General features: G+C 32.9%; 1 protein-coding gene across 8 annotated transcripts in view; it reads left to right on the plus strand.

Moving 5' to 3' along the window:
* The window catches only part of Kair1d (Kainate-type ionotropic glutamate receptor subunit 1D), a 223521-nt gene that overhangs the window by 161603 nt on the left and 36759 nt on the right, over positions 1–25159 (plus strand). The gene's annotated exons all lie outside the window — the stretch shown is intronic.

The raw sequence follows: 25159 nt of genomic DNA on the forward strand, positions 1-25159 counted from the left end.
GAGACCGGCAATGGCGAAATAAAACTGTCTCTCCTATTTTTCCAAGACGTGCAGACGCGAAGAAAAGAGAAACACACACGTGTGTCCGAAAAATTGAACTTTTTCCGTCCGGGAGTGAAAATCGCAAAATGGATTAAAATTGCTCCGCGACGATTTGTAGCTATAGAAAGGGAGCTTGATGAGAAGGTAACGATGTAGAAGCATTATAAGATAGAACTCGAACTATTCTTAGTAAGCTCGAATACGAGTAGTCACAATGAGAGTCTGATACATATGAACACTGAATAGTTCTCAAAGCAGTGAGATAAGAACACGCGATTATATTCGTATGTGTAATAGTTCTCGTTGAACTCGTATGAGAGATTATTATCCTTGAAGCTATGACTTTCGAAGCGGACGGACACCTGAAAGCACTTAGCTTTTGCGTAAGAGATTCTGCGAGAGAAATGCGAGAGGAGCGGATCGACAGGCTCGCGCTTTATCGTGGAGAACACACTTCGAGAGCAAGGAGAACTGACAAGGATAATCGCGGGGAGGAGAGATACGTGAGTTTTACTGGCGATACAGTTTCGCGGTTAAACCGCTTACCGCGCGCAAACAGTTGCAGTTGCACTTGGCCACGCAGAACACAGGCTGACAGTGATATAAAACTTTATCTCCGTCGAACGCGCGAGATGACCGCTTTAAAATCGCTCTTTCAACACGTTGAGGATAATATTGGGGCAGTGATTTTGGCGAATGACACTTCTGCACGCAACAAGTGCATAGTCGAGAACGTGGACTAACCAAAAAGTTTGACAAAATTTGAAAAAATTTGACATTTTGACAAGTAGGATTTAGAATATATATGTCGAGAAAAAAATAAAATATATCTATTTTTCACATTCGTTAGTAACATCATATAACTATACGAAGACCTATATGATATCTAAAAAAAATATCAAAGTAAAAAGATATTAATTCGAAAAAAAAGAATACTTTTTATATTACCATTATACATATTTTATAAAGTTTACTTTCTGTGCACCACAGTATTGAATTTTATAACAGAATTTTAAAAATATCTTCACAACTCACGAGTTGTGAACGAGTTATATAAAAAGTTATACAAAATGCATCGTAGACGACTGATTTCCAATACTATTTACATTACGGATCATTTAAGAATTAATGTGCCGTGTGCACGTGTTTCTATAAACGAACCAGCATGGCGTTTACGCTCAGCGGCGCTTAATCTTCCGCAGATTCGGGAGAGTACGTCGAGCGGTAACTCAAACGATCTGTCTATATCGAAATCCTGAAGTCGAGTCTAAGGTTCCGTATTGAGCAAATTGCGAAAGCCTGCCGCCTGTCGCTAAGTCACTCGCTTAATAGAGAGAAACAGGAAGATAGGAAGAAGCAACGCGTACGCGAGAGAGAACTAGTACGGCATAAGTAATTGAAATGTTTCGAAGCCGGTCGTGTGGAAATGCTCGGTTTCGATGGAGTATATATACCCGGCCCGTCCGCAGTTATACGACTGGCATGATGATGAGCTTCCCTCTCGGAAAGACTTCAAACGCATCAGCCAATCCGGCTACGGCTACCAACTTCGGGGTAGTTTCCGTCTGTACTCGCACGGATGGTCCGGCAAATCTTACGTCACGTTTCCCGCCGACTCGACTCGGCCGTCCGATTGATCAAAGAAACATCGCCGACGAGGGAATGAGAAGTACCATCTTCTTTCCTTCTTCTTCATCTGTCTCGCCAATTAGGATCAACTGCGAGACTCTGTTCGAAAGTGTTTCTTTGATCGATTATGTAATATTTCGCCGCGATTTAAATTGAAACCAGAAATAAAATTAATATTTATCCATGATATTATACGCATATGCACCTTAATATTTTAAGACATGCATATACATGTCGAAGTGCACGAGAAATTTATACATAAAAGCATTTAATCCTTACTTCCTATTGTTGTTTTTGGCACTAACCGCACAGATGAGTCAGCGTATTTTCGGTAATGTTATTAATATGTAAAAGTGTTTTAAAAATTTCGAAAAAATTTAGATATTTCCTTTGATCCTTCGAAATAAAGAGTGCAATAATAAATTTAAAAAATAACTTGTTAAATATATATATGTTTTAAGGTTATTTGTTTTTAAAAAATTGACGCTTTGAAAAAAATTTGAAAATTGAAAAATCAGAGATGAAAATAATCCACCAGTACAGAATAAGGATTAATAAGAAAAAATTTTATTTGCCGAATATCTATTAATTTAAAAATTTAGATTAAAAAATATGTGCAAATTTAAAGCACAAAGAGAGGGATCGAAATCATATATAATTCTAAGTCCGTTGATAAAAATAGTGATGTGTTTGGACAGGTAAAATATTTATATATGTATACATACATATGCTTTTTCGTGCTTAAATATGTGCGGAAATGCTTTTCAAGAGACATATCATAATATCAGTTATACATGTAGGAGTTCTACTGCACGATACTGATTAGGAGAATTATCGTTAGTTATATAATACTCCACGAATTTTCGCGAATTAATCCTTTATACATGAGAAACTCACGATGTTGTTCAGATTGCCAACGTGCGGTAATACGCACGTTATGTATATATGCTCTTCTATTGTGATTTCAATTGGAGAAATTCGAGTTTATAGTCCGTTATATGGCGCGTAAATGTATGCTGTTTGTTATAAATTTCACATGGATAACAGTGTAAAATATCGAATACCTTTCATGTTTGCACGAACAGAAAGCTACCTTTTGAAAGCCGTTAATGGAACTGTGATTAGTAATTAAAGAATAATATTCGTAAAGAAGTCTAAATATATCTTGCTTTTATAAATGAACTGAACAGATTGCTTTAATTAAGAGTTTACAAAATATTGTATTATATGAGATTATTTTGCTGCCGTTCTTTAATATTGTACAACGTAATTATTGAAGTTTTTTGTAAAATAATTGTTTTAAAATAAATATACGAGAATTTTATATGATTTTTTTACAAACATATGCATACTTTGTGCAAGATACTATTTTATATAATGAGATACATTAATTGGTGCATGAATAATAATATTAAAAAATATATTAAAATCATTATTGTCTAGATTTTCGATATTTTACTGCTGAAACCATAGCACATGAGCAACATGTATGTGTGTGTGTGTATGTGTGTGTGTGTGTGTGTGTGTGTGTGTGTGTGTGTGTGTGTGTGTGTGTGTGTGTGTGTGTGTTTACGTATACATAGCTTTGTAGTAGATCAGATCACAAAAATGGAGATCGACTGTCACAGATACTCGTAGATCTCCGTCTTTCTCGGTTTCCGTTTTGCAGAATTGCATCCAACTTGATATTATCTTTCATGCACGACATACATGCTGCGCGACTGACTGGATAGAAATAAGCGAAGAAGCTCTGGTGGGACACGAGAGAGTACCAAACGTACCGAGCGGCGGGATAAAACGTGTCGCAGTCCGAGCATTTCATCGAATATATTGCCGTGCTGCTACGTGGGAAATTGCGCAATAAACTTCCAATCTTGCGAAGAAAATGCGCGAAGAAAAAATGCTTTTTTGACGGAGAAGCGTCATGCGATTTATATAATTAGTCACGCATACAGAGAGCATGAGATATTGTTTAATATCTAATTAATTTTAGAAACTTTAATTAAATTTTAAAAACTTTAATTAAATAATTGACTATACGCACTTTTTGAGACAAAATACAGCCATATGTGATGGCCCAAACAACGTGACATTTCAGCCATCACAGTAAGACAGATTAATAATTAACATTGCATTAAAATTTAACAGATTCTCGAGTTTTAATTACGTTTATGTAATTAATTTTCGAAGATAATGGAAATTGATCCGTTGCAATTTTGTGAATAAATTACCGTCAGAAATAGATAGTAAATTTTCATGGAAAACGCATTTTTGTCTGATCAGGAATTGAAATAAGAATTTAATATTTTCATATTCTTGATTTTCGTCAAAATTGGTGATTTCATTACTAAATTCATGAAAAGAGCTTACTTCTTGTTTTATTATTTTTTAAATAAAAATTTAAAAAAAGATATGAGACATCTAGACATAAAAAATATTCTAATTACTTTCTGTCAAATCTTTTTGTTTTTAGATAATTACATAGATGAAAAATATGAATCCATATCTATGTTTGGAATACTTACGTGTTATGCTTACGCATCTCATTTTCGCGCCATGGTCCTAACATCTATCACTTCCGAAGTTTCCTTGCGGCAAGCCGTTTACGTGCTTACAAGTTCCATGGAAATGCAGTTCGTGTAAACGCGTCAAGCTACGAGGCAGACGATAGAAACTTGTTAAGCGGCGAGTTTTATTGCGCTTCTTCGTATTCCAAACACGTCACACTGGGAAAGATAACTCGGCTGCCAAAGTTTCGAAGCCGTCTGGGTATTGTAAATTTTCCCATTGTTTTGAGCCAGATCTCCGTAATCTTCGTAAGAACGACCCACCAACTCGTTGTGTCCCAAAAAGCGCTTTGTGTTTACGAATTATTTACTCCCTTTACCTTCGATCGATGGCTGCTGAAAGCTGGTACGTTTTGCGAGCAAGCTTTTTGTCTCGTTAATAATGTTGCCATGTGAAGTATCGTAAAGCAGACGATTCCTCTCGATAACGAGGAAATGGGAAAGCGAGGAACCGTGACGCCTTAACGGCTCTCTGCCAGAAAGTTCTGTTTGAAATTTTAACAGCTAGATCCATCGTCTCGCTACGTAAGCACTTTTCGAGCATTCGCAAAACTTTATAAACCTTTAATCGATATCATTTCCGCAAAAAAATAAAGTCTTTTTTTATAGCTTGAAAAGTAATTTTTCTCTTGTATCCATACAAAATGCATCGATAATTCTTTCGATTCTCTTTTTTCAATAATAATACAAAATGTATTATATAGAGAATATATAGAGAAATATATAATTGTCTTTATCAAAAAAATTTGGTTAAAGTCTTTACTTTTATATACAAAATTTTCGAAATTCTAGCATTTAATTATTATAAATTATATTTTTATTAACTTTAAATAATTTGGAATTTATTACAAAATACATACTTCTTATTGATATATTCCATGTTTTTTTTATTATAATGAGAATAAATATGAATTATTCGTGCAGCGTGGGTTGAACTTTTTACATTATACAATCTTCGAGTCACAGATGCGTGTTCCTAAAAGGTCTCATAAAAAATTCTCGCTTGTCCTTTCCTCGCGACAGCAACATCTCGTTTTCCTTTTCTACGCGAATTTCACTGTCAGGAAACTTCTAGCTTCCGCGTTGTATCCTTGCCAAAAGCAAGGGAGAGAGAAGGAGCAATGTCGTTTAAGTCCACTCTTACGTATCTGATATCTATTCGGCTCCGTTAGTTCTCCGCGGGGAACGCGACGTTGCGAGCATTATCCTGAAGACCGGCCCGCGCGAAATGAGGTTTCCATCAGTTAGTTTGCAAATTCTCACGAGTTACTTGGCCGCACAACGACAGAGTTTCAGTCGAGAGAGTCGTGCTCAAACTCGCGTTAGCTTGATCGGGGGTGGCTCGGGTTAAACTTTTGCGAGAGATCGTCTCATCTTCGAGATCGCGCCAAAGGCACTGGCGTTCCTCAAAAATAAAAATAGATATATTCATAAAATATAAGAACTGTAATATCCTCTTTCCTCGTATACGTTGTGTCAGAATAATCTTTGCATCAGTATTCTCTCCTAAATGTGTCGTACAATATATATTCTGTAAAATTAACATTGAATGATTTTGATGTTTATCACTATAGTAAAAACAATAATTATTTCGTATTTTAAATGAAGCTATGTTTAGTGCTACAATAAGAGATTATAATTACAAATATACTAGATGATTTTTTTATATAAAAAAAATATCAATGTTACATGCATAAACAAGTATATATATGTAAAATAAAAATAAATCTTTCGCACGACCAGAGAAAGAAATTGCTGTTCGGAATTAATATTTTTCTTTTAGCTATATAAATTAATATTAATAATCTCTGCAAATTAATAATAATCTCAAATAGTCTGTAGTCATGAATATTAATAATCTCTTCAGAATCTTTGAACAGGCTCGAGAGAGAAAGATTAAAAGTATCAATATTCTATAATTTTTCTTAACAAGATACAGTTATCGGTAATCGATACTTTTAAGCATCTCGACAACTTAGTCCTTTAGTACTTGAGGAACTAGGTTGTTATATAAAGAGGTGATATAAAGACGTTTTTATGACACTTTCTTATTTTTGTCATTTTCAATTTCTTTTCAGATTAAAGATCGCGGCTTCGTGTCAGTAGAAACGTCAGATTTAGTCATACATTAGCGAAACGAAAGACGCGTTCTTATTGACCACTCAGAAAATATGACCGTGCGCGACCACTTAAGAAATTGTATAAGAGACACGATGCATCATCGTCCTTCGGGAATAGACGAGAACACTGCTCGAGATGCATGATGGATGTTGTAATATCACAAGAAAGAGTGGATGAAACATGGATATTGATAATAAACCTGAATTATTTTCACAAAAAGAAAACGATTCTGATGGGTCTGATAAAATTTCTTATCCTAATAATAGCAATACATATAATCATCTCAAAATGCCATATGTATAAATATCAAAAGAAAAATAAAATGATATAAATATTAAATTTGTGAAAAATTATGGCGGATGTTTAAATGTGTGACAATTGCTGATGTTCACCCGGATAACATATGACATTTTTATATGGTTGTCGTTGCACTGAAGGATTGTGGAGCACAGTACCGATAGGAAAGTTTCAGTTATAAATTGTGAAACTGCAACGTCCCGATAGGCAGCGATGGCTGAATAAAGCGGCTTTTGTGCGCACGATAATATGCCGCTTTTGAAAGAACCGAGTGGTTGATGGACGACGGTAATACCTACTATAACGTCGCGGCATGAAAAAAGTACGTGCACTAAAAACTCGGTAAGGTCAGTAATAGCGTTATGTATGCTAATACTTTATGCATGACATCGCGAAACTTTTTTCCCGATAAGTCGCAAAACTGCGGCATTTCGATAACCAGTAATATTTGAATTAAAATAACAATCGATTCAGTAACGCGTCGCTTTTTGGATTCGTATTGGCAATTAATCATATTTGAATACGAATAAAATTCTGAGAGCTTCGTAAGTGGCACTTAAATTTGATTGCGACGGTCAAGGCAATCAATATGAAATTTATTTAACAGCAACATCTGTGAAAGTCATTTACGCAATTTATCTGTATTTTAATATAGAAATTTTGATACAAATTGAAGGTATAATAAAAAATCATTAGATACCCTATTATAAGTATTGTTAATAATTTTGTTTCTTATGCATTGTATATAATATTTGTTTAAAATATTCTTGTTATTATTTATTTTAATCAAATTGTATTTTGATAAAAGTTTTAAAAAAGCCATATCCAAAATATTAGTGAAACTAAAATTATGTAAATAATAGTAAAAATCTGTGCAGTGCCTCTTCTGTACAAAGCTTGCATATCGCAATAAATATAAAAACTGGCTATATAAGAAATATAAAAATATAGTTTATAATATAAATATTTTTTCAAGATACTTGCATGTGAATTAAATATATGAAATATTATTGCAGCAAATAATATAACGATATTGCAAATGTCCTGGTATTTCGCACACGGATATCTTGGACTCTACTTGAAAACTTATATACCTAGGGAAAATGCGCGTCTAGACACATTCTCTTATATTATTTCCCTGTTTATCTTATCGTCGTAAGTACATGTACATAAACATAAGCATTTCGTGCGAGAGCATTGCACGCGCTCAACATAGAGGCAATGGAAAATTGCGTCTTGTGCGACACATTTTTACTACGACCTATGTACAAAAATAGAACGAAAAAGAACGCTCTAACTTCGTGACACATTACAACAACTTGAAGTCTCACTTCATCACATGTCAATCTATCTCTTTAACACATAGCGATAACAATTGTGTAATTCGGCTTTATAATTTATGCGAAAACTTGATGTTTTGTTAATAGTTGAAGCTTCGCGTTTGCGAAACTCTTGCGTTTGCTGTTTATCAGTTTACCGATACAAACAAGTAATCCACAACGTTTGCTACCTTACCTTAAACTTGGCGTTTCGTCGGAATAAAATATTTGTTCGCAACTCGAGTGGAAATTTTGCGAACATAGCATATAATTACGTTTCTGCGTAAACTGTAATTTAGTAAAGAGAACAAATATCGAGAACGACTATCTCTCTCTCTCTCTCTCTCTTAAATTTTCGGGGAATATAATAAGTTAAAAAATATAAAAAAACATCCTTTATTTCTCAAACATTGAAGAAAATGTAATAGGACTTTTCTCAGTTGATTTATGTCTGTAATCTTTATCCATAACATTTAATATCGAAAATCCATAACATTTATAATATCTCCGTAATATATTAAATTTCCTAATGTATTATTAGTCGAGAGATAATTAATGTTTTGTTTCATATAAAGATCTGTCAGATATTATCGCATTTCTGTGTAAACTTCCGTCAGATATAACTTGTCACGGTAAATCCGCCGAGTCGAGAGTAATTTAAAGTTCAGATGGGACTGAAAGAAATTGAGTGGATCTAGGGTGGAAGTTTTCTAATTAATCGACGAAAGCCGGCGTAACGGCCACGGCTGATGAAAAATTCTATCATTCGCTTTCTCCATCAAATCGCCGCTGAGGGAAATACGAAGATGAGGCTCGAGATTATGGTCGACGGATAGAGACTGCTGGCTGTATAGAAGAGGCGCGGACTCCCTAGCGCGATCGTCTCGATTGAAGCTTTCGCGGGGCCTCGTTAGAAAGGAATTGCCCCCTTGATCGATACCATCCGCCGAATCTCAGAAACTCATCGAAACTCCCTTGACAAGAAGAAGAGTGCGTGGAATGCAACAAAAGACCCATATAAATTAAGGCGCACCCACGCGCGAGCTACACCGAGAGAAAGGGATGGGAGCGATCGACTTCTATCTGTCGACGATTGCTGCTTTATCGGGAAACCAATTTTTCATGGAATCGTTCCGGCTTTTGTAACACCTCATATCAGAAATTGTACTCGATACAGAGAGGTACACTTTCCGTTCATGAAATTGTCAATCCGGTGCAATGTACCAAGATTACAAAGCGCAATCGTTTCCGTGAAGATCAATCGTCGTGAATTTTATTGAATCTCGGCATTAATAATCTCTGCGAAATTATTTACTATAAGCATGTTTAAAAAGTGGTAGTAAAAGAAACATTTATAAACATATTTAATTCTATTTTTTATTTCACCAGAATGCGTTTCTGAAACATGTAATAATAATAATAATAATCTTAATGGAACTCCTTTATCTGCCTATTAACTTATTTTTACTAATTAATAGTTACATTAAAATTAGGGCATTCAATTTTTCTTCGATCATCATATTACATTACTTATAAAATATACATTTGATTTTTTTTCCGCACACTCTCATATTCATCTATATATCCACGTAAATATAATATGTTCTTATTTCAAAATTATTAAATGTTTATATCTCTAACGGAGAAAATAAGTCATATATAATTTCATAAACCTGAATGGAAGAAGTCGATGGCAAACTTATCGAGAACAGTAATAGAAAATAAAATTAATTTCATCCTAACAAGCTTTTCACGAGTTTGAGGAGTGTGTGTCGAAGACGGAGCGCGCGCCAGCAGTTACTCCGTACTACTCTCGGGTAAACTGTACCCGACTCTACGACGGAGCTGTCCGTCGAGATGTAACTTACACGTAGCCACACAACTAACCCCCGAGACCATTTCTCATCCCGACTACGCGCGCCGCGGAAGAGATGTGGGTGGCAGTGGCGGGTGTGCGAGGCACGCGATGTCGACGAAAGCAAGGTAGAACCGCCAACCCAGCCAGAAGAATCCATTTGACGAAGGTAACGGATGAGGCGAGAAAGTTTGCACGGCGATAACTCATCGTTCACACCTTATTTACCTAGTCGTTCCCGCTTCGCGTAGTCGATCGTTCCTATGCCTCTACGATTCGAAAATTGAATTTTAACACGAATTTTCTTTCGAACATCGAATTTCTATTTATATCTCAACAAAATTATTTTCGAAATTATCTTTTAATATATTTTAAAACATATATATGCATATATTAATATTTTTGCAGATATCACAGAGTCCGAAAGCTTTAAAATTTTTTCCATAATTCTTCAAAATTTTTATTGCTTGTAAAACAGAAAGTGATTATAATAATAAATAAATAAATAAAAAAAATAATATATTGAATGTACAATTTACAATACAATTAATTGTGACAGTACATAAATAAAAATTATAATAAATACAAGCATTTTCATTAAGTTTCAGCTTAAGAAATATCAAGCTAAAATTACAATTAAAAATTAATCAATCTTTCAGGAATGCCGACAAGTTTTAATATCGCACTTGTGTTATTTAGCGATTGAGATTACGAGATATTTCATTCTTGAGAGATCGCGAGTAGGGATAGAGAAATGTGATAGTAGAACGAAGCGCAAGTCGTCATCACAGCGCGACTCGGCGACATTCCGGAAGGTTATGCATCATTCCGTCACATATTTATACCTCCGTTCACGCGCGCGCGCAGAGGATGAGAAGTAAGGGAGAACAGCGTGGCTTATCGCTTCGAAATTGCGGCTAAATCTCTCCCTGGGGTGCAACACGCGGGAAGTTCCGGGTTTAACAAACGGTTGCTCGCGATGAAATTGCTCGTCGCCAGAACCGGCGCCGGGCAAGAGGAAGTTCTCGACTGTTGTCGCGTGGTTGCATCCACCAGAAATCCTTGCCGTGTCGTTTTATAATCGCAGCTTTTGTTTTTGTCGTGCTAATAAGAGTGTACGAACTCCGCGGAAATAACGCGATAGCATACACTTGTCTGATAACGTGGTAAAGATTCTTTTGACATTATGAGCGTCAGATCTCGGCAAAATCTCGTTAACGACATCATGAAATAAGTAATTTTTTTTTTAATTTTCTTTATCCTTTCTCTGTCAAGTTTTATATTAAAAAAATTTATTTATACATTATAACATATTCAAATTATTTTCAAAACATATATAGTATGCATTTGTATGACTGTTAATTAAACTTATACGATAAGATATACAATTGTGAAATAAAAAAATTATATACGTTTTGTACAAAAATTTTATACAAAACAATTTTTAATTTAAATTTTGACTTATTTCAGTATAATTATCTCTCTTATATTCAAAATGACACAGTTTAATATCAAAGCAAAATAAATCTATAAATTGCAATTTTCCTTCAAGCATGACGTTGTATTTCGAAAGAATTCTACAGATAGCAAATTCATCTTGGTGTTGAACTGAATTCTTCAATTGCGCTTAAAGTTTGTCAGAACATGCAGTATTAAATGCGGGAGAATTGATTGTATCGCTGTTAAATGCAACACGGAAGAGCGAGATGCAACATTGATGCAGCAGCAACGAAAACGGGGATTTTACCATGCCCACTTTTACGCTTGAATTAACATACTCATTTGTTTCCCCTGAGAGGACACTCGTTTAACCTCGGTGGGTTCGCCGAGCTCCTATACATCGCGAGCTGCAGATGTAGCCGGATGTACTGGAAGGGCCATATTCCCGGAAGATTATTCACGATGCAGCTCCGTAGCCACTTGATTCCTTGATCTTAGTGCACCAACCACAACAAAGATTGCATTTGCGCCGCACCGCCATTTTATCTCATTATTGAATGCAACTGTCGTCGACGGGGGTTTAACTTCTTGTTTAAATTGCCACCGGAAGAGAAAATGTATTACGCTCGTCCGTCGTCACCAAGTGAAATATTTAATTCGTTTCTTCCACGAAATTGAACACGCGTTTTTCGTGAGCAAATACCGCGGCTTCTGCACCATTATTTTTCGTTATTGCGCGTAAAATGAAAATGTACGTGTATTTTGACTTCTTTATATAAACACTTTTATACAATGAATTGTACATCTTAAATATTCGCATCACAAAACAATACGATTAATTTTATTGCTGAATAATTTTGAGATATACTATTATTTATATTTCAAGATTAAAATAATCAAATTGAATTATAAATAGTTTTTATTAATAGTTGAATCTATCGAAAAGAAAGTGTAAAAATAATATAATTAATTTTATAATAGCTGAATCTATCGAAAAGGAATTGTAAAACGATAGGATAAATTTTATTCGCGTTGCAAAATGTGATTTATGTAAATTATGAATCTCTTCCATATTATTTATTGGAAAGTCATTGTGGATTTTTTCCTTTCCTAAGTGCTGACTCGCACTCTTAAAACACTTCGAAGAGTTTTGAAGTGCATTACCATAAAACACCTGTGGTAAATACATATTTACGCTCGTTATATAAGAGTGTTATTTAACTAATAAGAAAAAATAAAAGCGGTATAAAACGTACTATAATAAATTGCAATATTTCAGAGATCTTGATTAATTCGGCTATAATTATTTCAAAATACTATTGTACATAAATTAAAATGTTTACTAAACGTTGCTTTTACAGTTTCTTATTAGAGATAGAAAAGTACTCTCTTAACTGGAATAAGTATTATCACTAATAAGTAGGTCACAATTATAAATATAGCATTAAAAATTCACTGAAAAAATCAATTAGATATAATATATATCTGATTTTTCAGTAAAATCTTACTGTTATAATCAGTACGACATAAGACGGAGGAGCAAACTGTGAGTGATTTCACTGAAGATCGGTGAAATATTCTACTTTTTCACTAATTTTCGGTGAAATCTTATTACTGCTTTAAGTGATATTTTCATTAATTTATAGTTCAAAAGAATACATATCAGCTGTTGTATATTTAAAGTTAAAAATGTTGATAAAAATTATCAAGTTCAATAAAATTAATGTAATTTTTACATACAAAATACAAGGATTTCGGATGCAAGCTAGAAATAAGTATATTGTAATCTGTCATTTGATGGTTATCAAATTGACTATAAAGCTCAATAAAAATACAAGAAAAATAATGAAACAAATAAGGAGCCGACGATTTTAACGATTTTAAAACTTATATTTATCTCACAGTGTCATAATGCATTCGGATACATATAATTTAAAATATAATAATTATAAAATATATAAAATATAACAATTATAAAATATAATATATAAAAATTCCGAAAATTTACATTTTTCTGTAAATCATAAGTATACATATTTGTATTTGTATATTAAACTAGATCTGCAAATGAAACTATATTATTGACTTAAATTAAATATATTTTCAATACACTACCAAAATTCGAACTACTTATATTTTTCTCTGTGATGTTTTTTTCAAAAAACCAAAAATGTCTTTCGAATAAGGTTTATTTAAAACGCAGAAGATTCAGTCAATAATAAGTGTTGAAAAACTAATATTATTATATTTTCTTTAAATATATATATTATTATATTTTTTGAGACATATATTATTATATTTTCTTTAGGCATGTAAACATTTTTATTATACATTTTTCTATACTATACTATTCTATACTATTTTATTATCTATACTATACTATTCTATACTATTTTACATTTTTCTTATCTTTTTATAGTATAGTCGACGCCACTCTCCAAATCCATTAAGTATTTTTATTGCAAATTTTATCGCTTTCTTATGAAACACGGTTTCTGTCTTTACGCATATCGTCGCTTATTTTCGCTACGTATCTCAAGTTGATTTCATTGCTGATCAAACATTTATCGTGGAAGTTTGCAAAGTGGCAGAAATCTGAAATCCCCTCATTGCTTATATTGCCGCGAAGAGCCCCACGCCGGGCACATTGATGTGCACGCATACACGTGTATGCGCGAATACTTTTCCTTTCCTCGATGGTAGTTTTAGTACCGTAGGGAGAAATTACCACGGAAAAGCAACCGGAATCATAAAATGTTAGGACCACATGACTCACAGTTTTAAACGGATTCATAGCCGACACGGTTGGTGTTTATTCAAAGATCGAGGAAATATATATGCACACAGGATTCATTTCGATTTAATTTATCGTCAGTCGGAAGTAATAGGTAACGATAATGATATAACAATAATTTCTCTTCGAAATGCATGTATCAAAAAGAAAAGCATCAACTTTTTTAAAAATAAATTAAGCAATAATCGATATAATCGCATATACAATACAATGAAAGAGCATACTACTGCAAGCTAAAAGATAAAAAGATAACTGCCATCCATATAAGCTCATTAAAGCGAAACTAGAAGGATTAAGTAAAAAAAATATTGACGTTTTAAAAACTGACAATGTTGAAAAAACGTGCGACACTTGTATGCAGCTATCATAAATACGATAAAAATGACTCCGTGACATAGCGCGCTCGAGCAAAAACAGGAAAATTTCGGAAAACGAACGAGAAGTACAAAAAAAAATGTACACGAATAGCAACTCTACCAGAGAGAGTATGAATTTCGCTGTTTCTTTTCCTGACTATAGTCGAAACTTTAGCGAAGATAAGCATCCGACCTGGGATATAGCGAACACGCCGCGTCTTCCTGACGAAGCGACGTAGACAAGCGGAATAAATTACTTTCTTTATTCTCAAACGTAGTTTTCACTCTGGTCCGAATGACCCTCTTCCAGTTTATCTTCGGGCACTGACTCGTCTAGCAGCCGCCGAGAATATCGATTATTTCTGCGTTCCAACTGGATTGCCCGACACAAAAAAGAAACGGTCGTCTATACGGTACCGAGAAACGGAGCCAGAAAAACATCCGTCGAGGAACATCCATTAAGTAATTAATGTTACGGTAACAAGGGCCTGTAAAGAATTGTAATTCACTGTATACAAACGTATATTTATACAGTTTCTGACCTTATCGTTGTAGGTACTATTGATTAATATTTCTTTGATCAATCATGTGTAACAATTCATAAAGAAAAATATTAATAATTAAAAATTAATTTTTCTATTACTGAAACGTTAATAAAAGAAGAAATAAATATCTTTATATGCTTGCAGAATGAATACTTTACCGTAATATTAATTACTTAATAATGTTCCTTGACAGATGTCTTATCTTAGTTTCGTCTCTCGATATCAAATAGATGATAATTTCCTGACAATCAATTAATTATTTTATTGAAAAATTATAAAAAGAAATTATTTAGTATAAAAAGAAATGTGAAAAGCCTAAAGTTTACGTTACAGTAGCTGTTTGAGAAACTGTTTAAAAGCAAAGATATTATAATTTTTTAATACGAAAAAGCATTGAACACTCTTTTATGATATGAAAAAACTGTAGTGTTTCTCTTATAATTCTTAACTTTTACAGTGTTTATTCAACGAGTTGAGAAACTTCGCGTCTGCTAAGTTTTGTCAACCACACGCGAATGATTTGGCGCATTGACCAGTTGCGACTATTTTAAGTCGCACGCCGTGTCGAGGATGTCAGCTGTGCTTGACCCAATTTTCCGTTTCTACTTATATCACGGCGAAGGTAGCGATCTAGAAAACAGACCGGAAATGACCGAAAGAGTAAATTAGTTAACCTAGACGAAGTGACCGAATAACTTCGTCTTCGAAGCGAAATGAATTAAGCGTGAAGAATAAAGCTCGTTGTCATCGCCTCTTTCACTTCTCGCAGCTCGCTCTAACGTAAAATTAAATTCAATTCGCGCGTCCGCGAAGTAAAATTATTCCTCTTGCTTTATGGAGCGTTTCCGTATTCGCTCCTCAGAGTTTTACACTGTCGGTGCGTGCTTGCACTTTTGCTCTCGTCCTGCCACGAAGCGCGATATGTGTCCGTCCACGAAAAAGAGACGAGAGTCGGCAGGACGATCCATCCTAGGCCGAGTGTGTGGCACGAAAGAATATATAGTGTAGAAACGTCACGAACTGATGCACGGGCAACATATCTGACTAAAAATTCGTGACCGATAAAGTCATTGTAATATATAAGACTTGACTTGTCTGGTATATGTATGTATATACTGATATCTGTACGCAATTTCTCATGTTGATAAGAGATCTACGCAGATATTTGTCTCCGGATCCAATTAACGCGAGTTTGCCTCGATTTTAATCAGAAAAACTCTACATAATACAGCAAATGGTTTAAGTATATCACGGTACCTTTTCTCAGAACAGTTACATTAATTAATTTTTTAACTGTGTATTATTACATTCTACTTTTTCTTCCGTTGTTATTTAAAAATTAAAAACAAAGGAATTAAGAGTAATTATTAATTAAGAATAGTTATTAATAAAAGAAAGATAATTATTAATAAAATTAATAATAAAAACTAAAATATTGTTAAGTTTTCAATGTTAAATACTTAATCAAATCCTGTGCTTAAAAATTTTTAATATTATAAATATATTTAATAAACTCATATAATTTAAAACTAATGTAATAAATTCAATTTTAAAATATCAAAATTTAATAAGATATGGAATTTAATAAAATATGGAATGGATACATTGTAACTGTAACACAGCATTGTAAAGTTATTTACAAAATTTACATTTTATTTTTAATATAAATAACTTGACGAGAGAAAAAGAGATGTGTTAATTTAAATTTTCTTATATAGAGTTTGTCAAGTAAAAGGAGATAAGCAGAGAGTATATTCTCGCAAATTCTAAATGTCGCCGTACGCTTATCTGTCTGACGATTATGCTCGCTGTATGTTACACTTTCCTAACTGCGGTTACTTTGAGAATACAGTTTCACACGCTTGTCGGATAAGCTAGAAGGAAGCAAGCCGTTTATCCGAGACGTTCTTACTCAACCGCAAACTCGCGAGACGGTCGTCCCGATATATCTCCTGCGTCCAATGATCAAGCAGTTAGACGACTCTTTCTCGGGCCGTCTATTAAGGAACGTCGCCCGGTGTCCTCTTAGGAACTTGAAATTCGTGTCGCGAATAGAACTTTAGGATTGGAGCGAATAAAAAGCCTCTTCTCTCTCCTCCGTCTCTCCTTTCTTTCTCACTATTTCCTTCCTCTCCCGTGGCGCTAGAGGGGTGATATTTATCTTGCTTCCGCGAGTCGGGTGCAGCTCTCTTAAAATTATAGGCGACGCGAGAAAATTTGTTCCGTCGCGCGCATCTGTACGGTATTCCAACGACAACCTCGGCGAGCAGACCCGGAAATAAGCCGCGCGTCTCCTTTATTGCTCCTTTGCCGATGCTCTTATCGCCTTAATTCCGAGCGTGGAGCATTAGAAGACTCTTGTTGCTCGCGTTTACACGCGAACTTTGCGACTTCCCTCTCGTTTCACCTCGCTCGGAAGTATTGCATCTTGACCGATTTACGATGATGAAATGCACATCGTAGAAAGATTGGGTGTCTATTGCGAATAAATTGTCTCTCATCTCGTGTGCGAAACTGTATCACTCTCTCGCAAATTGCTCTCATTATTAACTAATTTTTATGTGCAACTTTTATATATATAACAAGAATAGGTCTGTGTTGTATTAATAAATACTAGCAGAAAAAAAATAATCCTATAATATTTCGATAATGTAAGAATAATTATATAATATAACGTATGTTTTAGTTTTTTTTAAAAATTCAAAAACATATATTTATAAAACTTTATGTAAATTTCAATTTATTGTTACATTAAAAATTAGAAGATCTCAAAGAAAGAAAGAGAGAGAGAGAGAGAGAGAAATGCAAAAACATTTTTAATTTTTTCGTTTTAATGTACTTTCTGTGAAAAAAATAATTTCTGAAATTCTGAATGTCTTTAAAATTAGAAAATAAATATATAAAACTTACTGCTCCAAAACCATAATTGAAATGGGATATATATTAAAATTAAAGAAAAATTAAAATTTTATTTCACAATTAAATGGCATATGGTGTACAATGTTCACTCACAAAAATTAAATTAAAGAGAGAAATAGTTCAAACTGCACTTTGTTAAAAATAAAAGTTTTACAAATTTTAATTAAAAATGTATGAGAGACTACACTAATTTTTATTGTAAATATGTTTTAGGTTAATAATGTCGGCGATTCTTTCAAAGGACATTTAATTTAGCTTTATACATGCAACCACACAATTTCGCTCTACATCTACATAATCACTTTAAGAAATACTTTCAAGACGGGACATTAGTAGACATGTAGTTCGTTAAAACAACGGACGTAATATAACAAAGAGAAAGCGGAAGACTTTACTGCATATTTTTTCACGAAGATAGCAAGATTCCATAACTAAGCTCGCGGAACGGACCGACACTGTGACAAAGTATTGCAAGGAATATCGTTCTTTTTGTAAACCGGTCCTATAGAGAAATTCATCCGATTCAACGCCAAAGCAGCCTCTCGAAGCTCGCCGAAAGAAAAGGCACGACGTAACGCAGCTTTGCTGGAACTGACGCAATGATTCTCTCCCTCGAGTACAAGGGAGCTCGCTTATCTTCCTCTACCCCTGTTTGACTCCTCTTTCAGTTTCAAAACCGAACCCTTTGTAGTGGATCTTCGATGAAATGCTACCGACAGATGAAATATCATAAGAAAGTAGCAAGTAATTAATGGCAAAAAAAATAAATCATAATATGGATATTTCATTCTATTCAATATATATATATATATATATATATATATATATATATATATACATAAAATTCGCTTAATATTTTAATTGATTATTAGTCATCCTTTTAAAAAAGGTAAGAAACAAAGATTTCCTTAACTAAATATTTGACAAAAAATAATGTATTTTATTCTTTCAACATTTATTAATAAAATGTATATCGACATGTTTAGAGTTATTGTGCCACTTAAAATATGTATTATATAAATAGTAAAGTATATATATATTAATATATATTAAAGGAAAGAGATTGTCTTTTAAAAAAATACTAATACTAATACTAGATGAAGTTTCGCGCAAATTGTTACATGCATCTTATGCAAAATTTATCTTTTACTGATTATTTATTAAGAAATATCGCATTTGCCTTACTCTTATATTTGCCTCTTGTAATCACTAATTGACTGCATAATCGCTGTCATTTTGAGAGGATAACGATTCTTTCATAAAATTATCCGCGAAATAAAAAATCGGATATCAAAAGGGAATTAAAAAAATGAAAAAGAACTTCGATGGATGTACAGTAGTAGGTACATATACCGACAATATATCGGACTATTTTTATTACTTCCGTGAGTCTCTACCGAGACGATGAAAGCACTCTGTAACCAACATGAACGCGCTAACTGCCAGACACTGAGTAGAAGTATTTCTCCTGCAATGTGTGGCAGCCGCAATAAAGCGTTCTATCGATTCACGCAACTGTGCTTTATTGATTATCTGATTTCAATATACCTGCCCACTACCAGCGACCGATTGAAATAAACTATCGACATGAAATGAAACTAATGTACTGTAATATTAGATATGCTTTATATTCTTGTCATGTTTGATATTATAAAATGATAAGATTTTGACAAGCGATATCATCACAATAATGAAATAACAGAAGTTAAATCATAATTGAAATAGACAGGTTTAATTTATTTCTATTGACAGAGAGAACAAATATTTAAAATTAATCCTAATCCCTTTTCTCATACGTCACATGCTTGCAAAAAATTGTTATCCCTTAGTGCATAATTCTTAAAAGATAAGCAATAATCGTTTCCACATCGAGACATGATATTTCGTTTCGGAATCACGCGTAATAAAACACGCAATCTCGGTATGTCCTTATATACGTGAGAAGCTATTCAGTTAACGAAGAGGTTGCGGAATTGACGTGTCGTCAGCATTTTGCATTTCCTTGATGAAAAGCAAATATTGGAGCGCCACGTAACCGTCGAGCACATTGATTATCAAACACATCGAATTGCAGGATATATTTTTCATCAACGTGCGTCATTCTTCGGCGTTTCACCATTATACATCGAGCAGACACATTTAATGAAAGATAATTTTCGACACAGTATCAACTATATCTTAACGAGCACACTAATTAGAATTTTATTTATTTGCTTTGATAGATACCACTTATAATAACTCCATGATACATAATATGTTATTTAATATTCTTTTCGCTCCATTTCTATTTAAGAATTCTGTATAGATTTCAAAAGTGTTTTCAAACCGGAAGAGATACAAAAAAAGGTTTTATATTAATGTAAAAAATATATTGTAAAAGATATATTTTTATCATGTCTACAATTACGATATTTTTTAACAATTGTGATTCATAATAAAAGATTAATGTTTATTACAATTAGAATGGTGGTTTATTATATGTAACTTATAATAAAACAGCATTTATTGCAATTATATATTTTATAAATGTTTTTTTTTCTAAAATATTATATAAGATTCATTCTTTTAAGTATCTATATAAAAATAATGTATATGTTATTTCGTTAGATTTAAAAACTTAAATTATAACTGCGCACCCAAAATAATCAACTATGAAGATATTGGAAATAGATGGCAATTGAGTTCTGTATATTTTTTCATTTTTTGTCTTAACTTAGAAGTTGGAAGATTTATGGCGCTGATTCGTAACTCTCTTCCCGCAGGCGAAATTAAAAATTCCAAGATTGTTTTATCGTCGTTGTACGCTTCATGGCGATACGATATCTCTCGACCTCTCTCGCAAGGGATTGACTATCGCACAAGCTATCTCTCGAAAGCTATCTAGAGCAGAGACGACGACGATCGACTGAAGTACCACGATGGTTTCTTCTTGTGAGAAAGGAAAAAAGAGCAAACAGAAGACATTTGCTCCTCTTACGTTAGGCTGTTTGATTCTTTCGAGAGTACACCTCGCAATAGCGAGTATTATGTCTAGGAGGAAAGAAGCTCAAAGATGAATTCTTCGGCGAAGCGACGTATCGCTTTCCTATCGGTGACAAAGTTTATACTGTATGTTATCAAAAGTTTATATCGTATAAATGTATCTATAATATGTTTTGTGTCTGTTATTTTTCTCTTTTCTTGATACGTTATCAAAACTGATATTGTGTAGAAAATGATTGTCGTCGCGAAATCCGTAATAATTTGTGCGAAAGAATTATCAGCGTGTATTACCTACACAGCTTTCACTTTAGACGCTATATCGTTTCTAATAAGTAATTTGTGACAACTCTCAATAATTTCCGCGATAATTAGATTTACAATTTCAAAAATCGAAAGGCTATAGCCGGATAAGCATACTAAAAGTGCCCCCGACGAGTTTTTAAATAACATATAGTCTGTCATATCCTCACTGTAAAAAAAAATTTTCCTCAAAATTTCAGCTCTCTAACTCTATTATTTTCTGAGTTAGCAAAAAAAAAGTTATTTTTAGTTTTTATTTTTCTTTTCTGTAAATATTTGAGATAATATCGATTTTTTAACATGTTCCCATTGAGATTCAATCACTAAACTTTTATAGAATACTCTTTTTATATGTCTCAATACTCTCAAATTTTTTCATTTTTTTCGAGTTGGTGCAACATGATGAAAAAAAATGGAAAATCTTTTTTTTATTATTTTTTGATAATAGGACGGAAAAATATTTATTTTCAGTAATTATAATAATTGTAATAGTTATAATTATACTGCAGGATAAAAATATTTTTTATGCAAAATTTTTTATACAATTTAAAAGTTGTATTTGTGAAAATTGTTTTTACATAAAATATATTTCTATTTTACAGTGTAATTATAACTATTACAATTATTATTAATATTATCATTACTATTATAATTATTACAAGAAAAATAAATAATTTTCCGTCTTATTATCAAAAAATAATTAAAAAAAGAATTTTTAAAAGGATTGTTAAAAAGGCCATTTCTTAATTTCAATCTTTTTTAAAAAATCGAGCTTTTATTCGATATTAATGAAAAAATATTTTTTTGTCTTTTGTTGATAAATGTCCAGAAAAAAATCGATATGGGTTCACTTCAAATATTTACAGAAAAGAAAAATAAAAACTGAAAATAACATTTTTCTCGATAACTCAGAAAATAATAGAGTTAGAAAGCTGAAATTTTGAGGAATTTTTTTTTTACAGTAAGGACATGACAGACTAAATGTTATTTCAAAACTCGTCAGGGGCACTTTTAGTATGCTTATCCGGCTATAGCCTTTTAAGTGACATTTTACATTCACCACATCTATTGTTAAAATTCATGTTTTAAAAACTGAGACGTAATCTCTATCATTTTTTCAAACTAAACATATTATTTTATGCGTAATGCAACTCAGCTTTTTTTACAGAATGGATTACTTGAATTTTGTAACAAAAATATAGGCTTTGAGAAATCAAATAGTAAATTATTTTGCTCGCATATGTATGTAATGCATATAAACATTTGATGTTTGATGGATAGCTCAAGTTATTCACTAACATAACATAATGAAATATCTGTAGCTATTAACATAATTGAAAACATACATAGCTCAAAATCAGTATAAACATAATAATTAATAATTTAGAGTGATAATTAATGCATAGCTAATTATTGTATAATAATAGCATAATAGCATAAATAACTTCATAATTTATGATTATTATACTAATCAATTGTGTGCGTTTAAGTAGAAATACAGATATGTTTCATTGAAGCGGACACTGATAAATAAAATATTTATACATCTATATAAAAAATTTCCTTAATGTTTTGATAAAATAGATTATTACTATCGTTATTGATTATCGATATTAAAGTCGAATAGTTAGTTTACAGATTCTATGTACAAAAATTTCCTGTTTGACTTTGAAATATTGTATTTGCATGTATGTATAAATGTATATAATATACATTGAAGCTTTTCGTTAGATATAATAAAAATTTATTAAAAGATCTATCAAATAATATGAAGAATACTTCAAAAAATGCGCGAATAGTTTTAAATAAACATAATACACGACTAATTAACCGAGTACCATGTCAAAAAAGAAACTTTTTCACACAGAATTTCTCAAATGGCTTCAACTAACTCCGGCCTTAGGGGTGGTCTCGGGTAAAAGCCAGAATTACCAAACATCGCGATGAAAATACGGTAAACTCTTAGAAAGTTAAGAAGTGACTAAACATGTGTCATCCGCGTCGAAACGTAATAATACTACTTTAAAGTATTTCACGACTTTCTCTGTAATATTGCAGAGCTATTCAAAGGCAGTATTTTATTGCGGAAAATATGTGATGCTTTCTGCTGAATGCATTTTTATTACTACAGCAAACTGCCGCTACGAAGAAATAGTATAACCATAATATCGATCAAGTTAATATATCATTATATTGCTGGTACTTACAATCGTGAACAGATTTCTCCATAATTTTGAAAAATCATTCTTAATCAATGCGTAAAAATTAAATTGATATATAATTTATTCATATGATTTGTATTTAACTTTTAATTAAATATACGTATACTTTCTATTTTTTTAATTTAGAAATTTCTCATATAGTCTCAATTATTCCATTATTCTGAGCATGTTTAATATTCTTGCTCTATCAAAGAAAGTATTATCACTTATTAAAATTAAAATTTTCTCTTTTATGTTTATGTTTATAATATATCATTGTTTATATAAAGCTTCTTCAAATATTCAAAACTATTTTTTTTAATATTAAATTCATATTATTTTGCATTATTTATTTATAATCAAATAAAAGTGAATGATATCGCCAGCGATGAAATAATTCGAAAGGTATATTGGTTAAGCGACCAAACTGGCAGAGTTAAGCTTATATTCTTTTATTCGATGTTAAAACAAGTTTCTCATAACAGCGACAACGTTTCGACCTGTGGTTTAGGTCCTTATCAAGGCTAAAATTTAAAGATTGAAAATTTGCGTAAGAATTGGACGTCGTACAATTTTGCAAACTTAAATACGTATCGAGTTGTTTGTTGTAATTAATAACATTATAAAGCGTAAGATCGTAGTTGCCCATACCTTTTCTGACGATGAGCAATAGTTATTACATAAGTGTCAATTACACATCACAAGCACACGTCAGAAAGCCGACTGAAATCTCCTTCAAAAACAATGACAACCAAACAAGCAGAAGTCGAATGTCGTTTAAGTTTGCAAAATTGTACGACGTCAAATTTTTACGCAAATTTTCAATCTTTAAATTTTAAACTTGATAAGGACCTAAACCAAAGGTCGAAACGTTGTCACTGTTATGAGAAGCTTTGTTTTAACATCGAATAAAAGAATATAAGCTTGACTCTGCCAGATTGGTCGCTTAACCAATATACCTTCCGAAGTATTTATTTATGGTTTTGTGTTTCTTCTATTTAAATTAAAATTTAACGAGCGCAATAAAATTGTGTTCGCGGAGTAACACAATATTTGGCAATTCTTGATAAGACTATAATCTGACGCAATAGAAATGTCAACAATCAAAAGTATGATCAATCATATAGCTTTGATTCCAACAGAAACTATATATAATTCAAAACTATCATAACTCTATTCTCTTCTGTCAACGCTCTTTCTTCTCCATTTCATTGTTCGATAAAGTCGTAGACGCGAAAAGAGACGCAATCGTCGTCGACGGGATACGGGAATGGAGGTGAAACTCACGAAACGATACGGCTGCGAGAACTACGCGCACATAAAGGGCACTTTCGCTAAATTATGCATAGCGCATGAAAAATTCCCACGGCGAGCCGAACCCTCGACTTCCACGGGCTGCATAAGGAGATTCGCATTATCGTGCATGTTGAATGACGGGAAGTTAGAGAGAGAGAGAGAGAGAGAGAGAAAGAGAGAATCCGAAGGGCAGCCAGGAGGCCGGAGAGCAGCCGGCAGCAATATGAAATTTTTATCAGTGGTACACGGCGGAAAGCATGTCCGGAATCCGGAACTGCTCCGTCCCCAAAGAGCATCACGAAAGCAAACGGACCCCGCGAAAATTCCAAGCTTGATGTTATATTTGACATTTACCTTTCTTGTACTAATTAAGTCGGCATACTTGATTAACTATTCACGACTGATGAGTTCATTTATTTAGCTACTTAATCTGCGCCCGAACTATATTTCATTTGTATTCCTTGAACTGAAAAGTATAAACCGAAATGTTCGTGCA

This window comes from Anoplolepis gracilipes, chromosome 3, assembly GCF_047496725.1.
Source record: "Anoplolepis gracilipes chromosome 3, ASM4749672v1, whole genome shotgun sequence".
Taxonomy (NCBI): domain Eukaryota; kingdom Metazoa; phylum Arthropoda; class Insecta; order Hymenoptera; family Formicidae; genus Anoplolepis; species Anoplolepis gracilipes.